Genomic DNA, 10,272 nt, shown 5'->3' with positions numbered 1-10,272 from the left:
ACAATCCAGGCAGAACCAACCTCCTCTACATTTCCACAGTGAAGCAAAAAGCTTAAGGCTGAGGTCGTGATGCTGTCGACGTACGGCGATTTTTCTTTGTCATGGATATTTGTTTTGTGCAGGCGTATGTATGACGCATGGCTATAGATCTACTGCATGCCTAAAACCCATCCAGATGCTTTCAGTAATCTCTCAGTATGACATGCATGTAAAAACAAATCGAGGGTAACAGACCCACATGTATCCAGATGACTGCCGTAACTTTAACGATCATTCCAACGATAACACATTTGAAGATGAGACAACGGAAGATGTGTTTGCCGAAGAGCTTGAGATGCAAGCGCAATAATGTCAATATGGTTCATATTTGTGGCACTAATTTCAGCAAACAGAACATCCACAGCAATTCTTGGTTAAAGGGTAGCATTCTTGTGAATGAAGGCTTGATAACAACTACAGCTCTGACTGCAGTGGGTTTAAAGTCGGGGAAGCATTTTGTATCGAGCTCACATATCCTTACGCACCATCTTTGAGAAATAGGGGATACAGATCATGCAGCAGTCACCAGTAATGCCCTTTTGTATCTATTTTGTTTGTTTACAGGGAAGCAAAGACCACTACCATTGGCAAAGTAACAATGTGAAGCAAAGTGGAGTGGATGATATGGTTCTTCTGTCCAAGATCACCGAGGATGGAATTGTTGAAAACCTGCGCAAAAGATACAATGATGATTATATTTTTGTATCCTTATATGTGGTGATGTCTTCCACATCAAGTGGTTGAATATAGTATTTTTTTATGACATAATCAATTTGATCCACTTTCAGCAAATGTTACCTTGTGGGACAAATTTAATAAAAATGGTCAATCATCAGAGTGAATGAAAAAGTGACACAAATGGTTTGAGAATATCAGCTCCATGTTGGTTAATTACCTCTGCCACCAGAGGTGGACGGCTTTTTCATCAAAATGTGTCTGTCTGTCTGTCTGTCTGTAGGATATCTCAAAAAGTTGTGGACGGATTTAGAGGAAACGCAGTGGACAAGTTAGGTGTCTGACAAGGACAGATTGATTCGAATTTGGTGAAGATCTGGATCTGGATACAGACATGAGAATTTGTCAAGTGATTCTTCACCATTGAGAGATGGGACCAAAAGCGATATATTGCATCATATTTCAACAAGTTGTGGACGGACTCTGATAAAACTTGGTGGATGAGTTTGGTAGGTGACAAGAACAAGCCTATTAGAGGTACGGATGCAGATCCGGCCTATCAGTGGGATACAAAACATATACTGTTCAGCCTGGCGGAGGTACGTGCTACCAAGCGTCGTTCTCGATAATTCCTTTGATTGTTGCTGTGAATCGATTAATTGTGTATTTTTTGTATTTATTGCAAGATATCATTATAGTGGCTTTAATTGTGTGATATCATTATTATTGACTTTCAAACTTTTGTTTCAATGCTGAATGGAATCTTGGTGAGTTACTCATCAAAATCATATCAACTTATGGATAATCAGTAATCAACAATTAGCAAAACCATGGATTACCACTTAGTAAACAAAATCATAGTGATTTATTCTCTCATTCATTATCTATCTATATCTCTATCTCTATCTCTATCTCTATCTCTATCTCTATCTCTATCTCTCTCTCTCTCCCTTGTTCTTTGTTCTTCCGGACTTGTTCTTCTTCAGTTTCTGCATTTCTTCTGCTATCACGAACGTTCTTCTCTTTTCTCCCTGCTGGAAGCTTTGTTGTGTGCTTTGGCATATTTTACTGATAAACAAATAAATACTCTTTATCTTAGTTGCAATGAAATAAACTGTACAATTGCTGATCCTCTGTTCACATGACCACTCTGCTTATGATGACACAACGAGTCAATTGTTCATTGTATACAAGGCTCTGTGTTTGAAAATCTTCAAAATAGAGATAATATTGTTTTATAATTGATTTTTGAAAACATCAAAAGAAGCAGAAATGTGTTTGCTTCGATTTTGTGGAGAAATACATGGCCCAGCTCTGTGAGTTGCTGAAATATTTGATGGAATAAGGAATAACAGCAAACAAGGTTTCATTCTTATTAATGTGGTGATGTCCAATGTCACGACCCGTATATTGTTGCGGTACTGCAAAACCACATGCCTCTAAGGCAATGGCACCCAACATACAGTGATCCACAGGCAGTTATTTCGTTCATCTTCGTGCACTTTGACCTCCCCTCATGTCTCGTGGATTAACGGGATGAAGTGCGTTGTGTGGGTTTAAATCCATTTAATGGGTCGGACTATTAACAGATAACTATCTCCTATTCTGATTTCGACTTCAACCCTTTCCTTTAGCCATGGTACAAAATAACAAGCAAGCACACACGCCATTCAAAATGCGATTGAATAAGCACACCACACTCCCTCTTCTGTCAGGTCAGGTTCGATCTGTGACCTGCTACAGGTACCATGTAAACCTGTACTAACCTGTTCCATGGTCGGGTTGTCGGCGACTAAACCGTCTCCCCCACCAGGTTTTCTGGTGAGGAGGGTGTTTGGATATGGACACCCAGCAGGATTAAAAACAAAACCTGTCAAAGGGCGGAGGAGCTCATTGTGAGCCAACGGCCATCCATATCTAGTGCCCAACTGTGTCTGCGGACGTCCTCCTGCAGTTGGGTCACTTCTTATTAGGAGGTTGGTGGCAGGATTTGCACTCCGGCCACCGTAAAACCCTTCATTCCGCAAAACGCAAAAAAATCTGAAAACCCACTCCGTGGGAGTACCTCCTGTGCAGCTTCCCTTCGCAGGGCAGCTCACCGGATGACGGGATTGGGGCAAAGCCTTCGCGACCCCCAATCTTTGATAGGAGGGAAACCACGGGGTAACATCCCTGGGTCAGATTGCGGGAGAGTGTGTCGGAGTGGTGCTGAGGTGTCGTCCACCAGACGGCGGTCTCCTTGGGTTAACCTGAGGCGGTCCCTTCGGGTGGGTGCCTGGAATGTCCTATCCCTAAGAGAGGATGATCACCTGTCTCTGTTATCATCTGAGCTCAAGCATTTGGACATCGGGATTGCAGCTCTCTCTGAGGTTCGGAGACCGGATTGCGGCGAGATAATGGTGGGTGGTTACACCTACTATTGGTCTGGTCGCTCTGATGGTTACCATACCCAAGGAGTTGCTGTAGCTGTGTCCAATAAGCTGACCCCAATGATAATTGAGGTAACACCGGTCAACGAGCGTATTATGAGATGAAGGATTCGTCACTCCTTAGGTGTCATTTCCCTGGTCTCTGTTTATGCTCCGACTGAGGCGAGTGATCTCACCGTGAAGGAAGCATTCTACGCCACACTCGAGTCTGTGGTTGATCAGTGCCCCAGACGAGATACACTTCTAGTCTTGGGGGATTTCAATGCATCGACTGGAACTGATAGGGATGGTTATGAGGTGTGTGTTGGTCCCCATGGGTCAGGAACTATGAACCAGAATAGCACTAAGTTCCTTGACTTTGCAAGAAGTCATGGACTTAGGGTGGCTGGTTCATGGTTTCAGCGCCCACAAGCTCATCGCTGGACTTGGTATTCCAACGCTGGCAGTGTGGCAAAGGAGATTGACCATGTCCTCATTGACGGTCGTTGGAGGATGATCCAGAACTGCAGGGTCTACCGGAGTGCTCAGTTCCTCAATACTGACCACAGGCTTGTTGTAGCAACTCTAAAGCTGCACCTTAAATCCTGGAGAATGGTACCATCCCAGCCGAGGCTGGATGTTGCCAAGCTCAGGGATGAGAGAGTAGCTGAGGAGTTTGCGAACAGGCTGAGTGGACACTTGGGGGTCTGGGTGCTTTGGGGGGTCCTGAAGAGTTGTGGAGCGCCTTCAAGACCACCGTCCTTGATGTTGCCGGTGGATGCCTTGGAGCTCACCGCAGGGCAAAGAAGAATTTTGTCTCTCAAGGGACACTGGATACCATTGACCAGAGTCGCAGGGCCAGGCTGAATGGCAGAGCTGAGCTGTTCAGGGAGCTGAGGCGTAAAACTGTACGTGCACTGAGGGTGGACAAGGAGGCCTATGTGCGAGGAATCTGTGAGGGGGTAGAGCATCACCTGTGGACAGGTGATTCTCGTCCCGCTTACAGGGGAATTCGCGCATTACGTTCATCCAAGCCCATCCCTCGGAGCACTACAGTGCGAGCAGAGAGTGGTAGGCTCTTGACAGAGGAGTCTGAAGTGAAGGCCCGCTGGGCCGGTTACTTTGAGCGGTTGTACCAGGCTGATCCCCCAACTGTCGAGTTGGACGTCAATGGTGTTACAATCCCTGTTGCTGACCCTCGAATCAACTGTGGTCCACCTACGCTTGTGGAAACACGGGCTGCGGTGAACCAGTTGAAACGGGGCAAAGCTCCAGGGATCTGTGGCATCCATGCCGAACTTCTCAAGGCTGGTGGAAATGCTGCACTCGTGTCGTTGCATGCAGTTTTGTGCTCTGTCTGGAACACAGGCATCATCCCAACTGACTGGAAGAGGGGCCTTGTTGTCCCTCTCTGGAAAGGGAAGGGTGATCGCCAAGACTGCAACAACTACCGAGGGGTGACGCTGCTCTCAGTGCCGGGCAAGGTCTTTGCTCGGATAATTCTCGATAGGGTTCGCCACCATCTGCTTGAGCACCAGCGTCCAGAGCAGTCAGGCTTTACACCAAAGAGGTCAACGATTGACCGTATCCTTGCACTTCGTGTCCTCACCGAACGCAGACGAGAGTTTCGGCAGGGGCTGCTTGCAGCCTATGTTGATCTCTGTAAATCGGGATGTCCTCTGGAGGATTCTTGGTCTTCGTGGGGTGCCACCAAAACTGATCGATCTGATGTCTGAACTCTACTCTGGTACTGAGAGTGCTGTGAAGTGTGGTGGTACCATCTCTGACTTATTTCCAGTTGTTACTGGAGTTCGTCAGGGATGTGTACTTGCCCCCACACTTTTCAGCACTTGTATGGACTGGATTCTAGGGAGGATGTCGGAGAGATCAAGTTGCGGTGCGTCATTTGGGAATGTCAAGATCTCGGACCTTGACTTTGCAGATGATGCAGTCATCTTTGCGGAGACTTTAGACATCCTCTTGGGGGCCCTCGAGGTGCTGAATGAGGAGTCGGAGCCGTTGGGATTACGGGTTTCTTGGGTCAAAACTAAGATCCAGGCTTTCGGTGACATCTTGGATGCTGCTGTCCTGTCTGTGTCTGTTTGTGGTGAGGATGTTGAGGTCGTGGAGAGATTCACTTACCTTGGCAGTGATATTCATGTCTCTGCTGGCTGCGAGTCAGAGGTCAATAGACGTCTGGGTCGGGCCTGGGGAGTCATGGATTCACTGGATCATGGGGTGTGGCGCTGCCGGTACCTGTGCGGGAGGACGAAAGTCCGAGTCTTCAGGTCCTTGGTACTTCCAGTCTTGCTCTATAGGTGCGAGACTTGGACTCTGACCAAGGATCTGAGACGGAGACTTAATTCCTTTGGTACCAGGTCTCTTCGGAGAATCCTTGGCTATCGCTGGTCGGATTTTGTGTCCAACGAGCGGTTGCTGAGAGAGACTCGGATGAGATTTGTTACCTGCATAGTCCGTGAGCGTCAGTTGCGGCTGTATGGACATGTGGCTCGTTTTCCTGACTCTGATCCTGCTCACCAGATTCTCTCAGCGAGGGAGTCTCATGAGTGGAGGAGGCCAGTGGGTCGACCACGTGCCTCATGGTTGCAACAGGTTGACCATCATCTCAAGGAGATGGGGATGGGCCTGGCATCTGCCTGGGGGATGGCCAGACGGAGGCCCCTGGAGTACCGGCGGAAAGTGGACGCAGCGACGTGCTGTTCTGGCACATGCTCCCATACCTGACCTCAAAATAATATAAGTTATTCAAACGACTCATTATAGAAGTTTCTCAATAGAGAATTTTTGATGCTTGAGCACATGAGATTATTGTTGGTGTTGTCCACATTGAGCATAAGCGTGTGAAACTGGATAACTTGGCCAAAACGTACAAAAAAAAAGAAGTACAGGTATATAATACATCATATTAAAAATATCTGCAGAACAGGTACACTTGCTTCAGACACACAATGAGGTGTCCATCCCAAACCTAAGGAAACAAAGCATTGACAGGGACCATGAGCAATTCAGTCCATCTGCTGTTTACCAACGGATTCAAGGGAGCCTCAGGACATTCGACCCAATCACTTGATTCTCACAGGATAAAGGAGGACTTACAATACATTACAACATACAAATCAGCTCCAATACATGCTGTTTTCGCTCCAATGCTGTTTACAAGTCATTTGACAAACGGCACCCCTCCACCATACGGTATTCAGAGCGAATCATGGTTCCAGAGTCATCAGGTGACTCTTGAATCCAATGCTGTGACAGTTACCTCCCTTGGATGAAGCTCATGACTCAAACCATTGTCTCATGGAAAGCAATAGTCTCACATACCTTTCACAATCTGTTTTCTGGCTTCATTAACCACAAAAATTTCCTTGCTTTTTTCCAATTCCGACTCGAGATAGTGCTGTATCTCTTCAGCTTCAGCATTCTGTAATCGCAGTTTCTCGTGGAGACATCTACAACAATGGAGAGCGACGTGTTATCACGAGAGAATGAACGTTCCTTATTGATGTCTGTTTTTTAAACAAGGTGATCACCAAGATAACTCTCATCAGAACACCAAGGACCAATTTGTACCATCAGCAATTCCAAAAGTTCCAATGAATATCAACCCAATAATTCACCCGTTCAAGGTCAAAATGCTTTAGACCCCTCCCCGTCCCCACAATGTAAATTTTGCCTTTTCTCAGTAACCCCCAAAAATTGCCAAATATGGTTTCATGACTTTTTAATTTGAAGTCTTACGCATCTCATGATGCAAAATTTATGCAAATCGGTAATCTGTAAAAATATCCAGAAAACTAGGATAGTTGTTTGATTAATAATTGAATTAGATAATTTAAAATAGTTAAACATTTTATCACTAATTAAATGACACAGGATATTTGGTAAAAAGATTTTATATTTACACAGCAAATTTCATGTCCATTGGGCGTTTCATCCCCGAGATCTTGGGGGATCGGGAGGGGGAGGGGGTCAGAATGACCCCCCCCTCCCCAATGTTACTTCGAAAAAAGCTCAGCCTGAATTGTATTAAAGTCTATCAACGACTAATGCTGGCAGACGGGTCCTCTGGCTTGAAAACCTTCCAATGGATGGCACACACATTGATCCCTGACCCCACATGTGAAACACCAAGGAGAATGCCAGTAGACAGACGCAGTAGACACAGACCGAGATATCGGCCTTGCTTAGAATGTGCAAATGCAAAGTCGCATTGCTTGTAAAAGTGTTGACTTCTTGATCCAGAGCCAGTACACTTGAGCTCAGAAACTCATATTGTACTAGACTGATGTATGCGTGTACCATGTGTCCTGGTAGACAATAAACCGTAGCCGCTTCAAAGTGAAGTGTGCAATAATTTGACTACATTTTCTGAGTTTGTCATTATCACGATTATCAGTTCCCTTTTCAAAATAGAGTAAAGTATGTAATCTATAATGCAATTTTTGTTGATTCCAAGCCCATTGAATGTGATGAATATCATTTGACTCTTGTTCTCCAGGCAATAATGGGTACTTTTCAGTGAAAAGTTTCAAGAGAGCAGCAACTTACAAATCAAATAATGGCTTTTTTACTGAAAATACTGGCTCATAATATTTGAATACGCCTTTTCATGGTCAATTTACTGAATTTTACACTTTCCTTATATCAACCACCAATACAATAAGAAAACGAGAGGGGGAGCACTCGGGAGAGTGCAAAACCTCCGCCGCCAATACTGCTGGGTCACTCAAGTGAACCTTATATCTTATTCATTAAATATGTCAACAGTACTGACAGTTATAGTTCTTTTCTCTAACATTTTTTTGGGGGGTGGAGCAGGTTGGAAATCACTTAAAATATGTAGAAATGAAAAAAAAAAAATTTTCTCTAACTTTTTTTTTTTTGGGGGGGGGGACCAAAGTCCAAAATTTAATGGCATGATCCTTGGACCATACCTAACCCCCCCCCCCACCAAGTTTCGTCGAAATCCGTCAAGGAGTTTTTCCGTAATACTGTTAATAAAGAAACAAACAAACAGAAAGGGGTGAAAACAGTAACCTCCATCCATCTTCGAAGATGGCGGAGGTTAATAAGAGCATATCGCCAATTTCGCTAAAGTAGAATGGCGGCCATTTTGGAAAATGGTCGCCGAAGCTGACCAAGGCACAATCTCAGGTGGCTCCATATCTGGAATTGTTCGGAATACATTATTCTACATGTATACCAATTTTGGTGCTTTTTTTTGGTGCTTATGCAAATTTGAACAATTGATCTGAAATATCAGACTACGCTGCAGGAATAAATTGGAAATCAGCCAAACGAGGGTTAAAAAACACTATCGCGCGCTTTTCACCTCAGATCGTGAGGTAAAATTACAAAATCGTAATCGGGTCCTGGTCGAGTGTTTGCACGAGAAATTGATGAAAAATTAGAAATGAGCCAAACAAGGGTTAAAAAAAACACTATCGCGCGCTTTTCACCTCAGATCGTGAGGTTAAATTACAAAATCGTAATCCGGTCCTGGTCGAGTGTTTGCACGAGAAATTGATGAAAAATAAGAAATGAGCCAAACAAGGGTTAAAAAAAAAACACTATCGCGCGCTTTTTACCTCAGATCGTGAGGTAAAATTACAAAATCGTAATCCGGCCTTGGTCGAGTGTTTGCACGAGAAATTGATGAAAAATAAGAAATGAGCCAAACGAGGGTTAAAAAAAAAAACACTATCGCGCGCTTTTTACCTCAGATCGTGAGGTAAAATTACAAAATCGTGAAATAAAAATTACAAGCCATCCATATATTCCATAATCTTATAGCTAAACAATTCAGACGTTCGATGAGATACATCATTTGAATTTTTTTTAAATTAATTTGAACATTTATTCGTTGAAAACCGTGTTACGATCTCACCAATGGCCGCGCTTGTCAAGGCGCTCAAGGAATCCTTGTTGCCGTTGCATTTTTACAAAGTTGAAAAAATAAAAACGACAAACAATACAAACGCGAGACTTACCTTATTCTTCACAGGAAACACTCACCTTTCGAAATATCTGCACGGAGTCGCAGCACCGACGCAAGCAACCCGTCTCACGACGGTCGAAACCCAGCTCTCGTTCCCTGTTAGTGGATGAACAAACTCTGATCTGACGTTCACAGTCTCTCGAACCAGCCTTCTGTGGGAAGGAGATCGTCAGAGAGACAGAATCAGACAGATGGAGAAAAACGGACAGAATTCAAGCAAATCACGTCAGCAAGCAGCTTCTAATGGACGGATACTCCTACCAGTCCGTCCCGCCCACCGCCAGCGTTCTCCAGCGAATTCCTCTGACGTGACCAGCAGTTCTCTGAGGAAAAAACAGGCCGTGATATTTTTATTCAATAAGTGCGTCGCGCTTTCATGGTCCGGCCTCATCTTGGAAGTTTCATCGAGGCGTTATTCCACATCCGGGACATCGGTCTCGTTTTTTTATTTATTTTTATAATAATTCGTCGTCTTATACTTCTGTCACGTGACGTGACGTCATTTCCGGTTGTTCGCACGCGCCTGTTTGACTTCCTGGCCAGATAAAGATAAGTTTTTTGTGTTGTTTTTTTTGTGTGTTGTTTAACGTATTTTGCATTCGACATTTGTGTCCGGGGTTGTGGGATTGCTTTTATAAAGGGTGCAGTTGTGTTCATAACAGTTTTAGCGCGTATTTGTATTTGTTTATTGAAAGAAGAAAGGGGAGGTCTGGTTTTTACAGTTTAGTGTTTACTTGAAGTATGGCGTTTAAGTCTGTTGGGACCTTGGGAATATCGTGGGGAAAAAGGATATCAATAGAGAGGGAAGTTGAAAGGAAGAGAAGTAGATAAAATGTGATCGATGCTTTGCCTTTTGTGAGCCATATGAAGGATAAACGAAGCGGAGTACTCAATGTTGTAGGAAGTGTGAGGAAATAGCCCACTTGAGGAGAGTTATTAATAGGTTGAAGGAATGGATAGATAATTTGCAGCAAGCAGCAGAATGTGAGAAATTTGTGGATAATAGTTTGTTACGGTTGAGGAGTGGTTGAGGAGTGGTTGCTGAGGAAATAGCAGTGGTTAGGGTGCAGTGGGAGCATGTGGTGGTGTGGGTGCAGTGGGAGCAGGTGGTGGTGTTTGTGCAGTGGGAGC

General features: G+C 44.5%; 2 long non-coding RNA genes across 3 annotated transcripts in view; one reads left to right on the top strand and one right to left on the bottom strand.

Annotated features, from left to right (window-relative positions):
• Positions 1–570: 570 nt before the first annotated feature.
• On the bottom strand, positions 571–10,135 carry LOC147007506 (uncharacterized). 2 transcript variants are annotated; one of them, XR_015054142.1, is made up of 4 exons: positions 9,403–10,135; positions 9,159–9,293; positions 6,465–6,592; positions 571–708 (listed from the first exon to the last, which is right to left on the bottom strand). It is a non-coding gene; the product is annotated as an uncharacterized LOC147007506 (long non-coding RNA). The 2 variants fall into 2 exon arrangements; XR_015054141.1 differs by lacking the exon at positions 571–708 and having other exon boundaries at positions 5,810–6,592; positions 9,403–10,134.
• Positions 10,136–10,234: 99 nt separating this feature from the next.
• LOC147007505 (uncharacterized) overlaps positions 10,235–10,272 on the top strand; it is a 7,674-nt gene continuing 7,636 nt past the window's right edge. Inside the window, exon 1 of the long non-coding RNA XR_015054145.1 lies at positions 10,235–10,272. This exon is cut by the window's right edge and continues 1,058 nt beyond it. This is a non-coding gene — a long non-coding RNA (uncharacterized LOC147007505).

Source organism: Eptatretus burgeri, unplaced genomic scaffold, assembly GCF_056783735.1.
Source record: "Eptatretus burgeri isolate ZD-2024b unplaced genomic scaffold, Ebu_testis_v1 Ebu_testis_scaffold_130, whole genome shotgun sequence".
Lineage (NCBI taxonomy): Eukaryota > Metazoa > Chordata > Myxini > Myxiniformes > Myxinidae > Eptatretus > Eptatretus burgeri.
The sequence above is the reverse complement of the archived record's forward strand: the minus strand, read 5'-3'. Positions and strand labels throughout refer to the sequence as shown.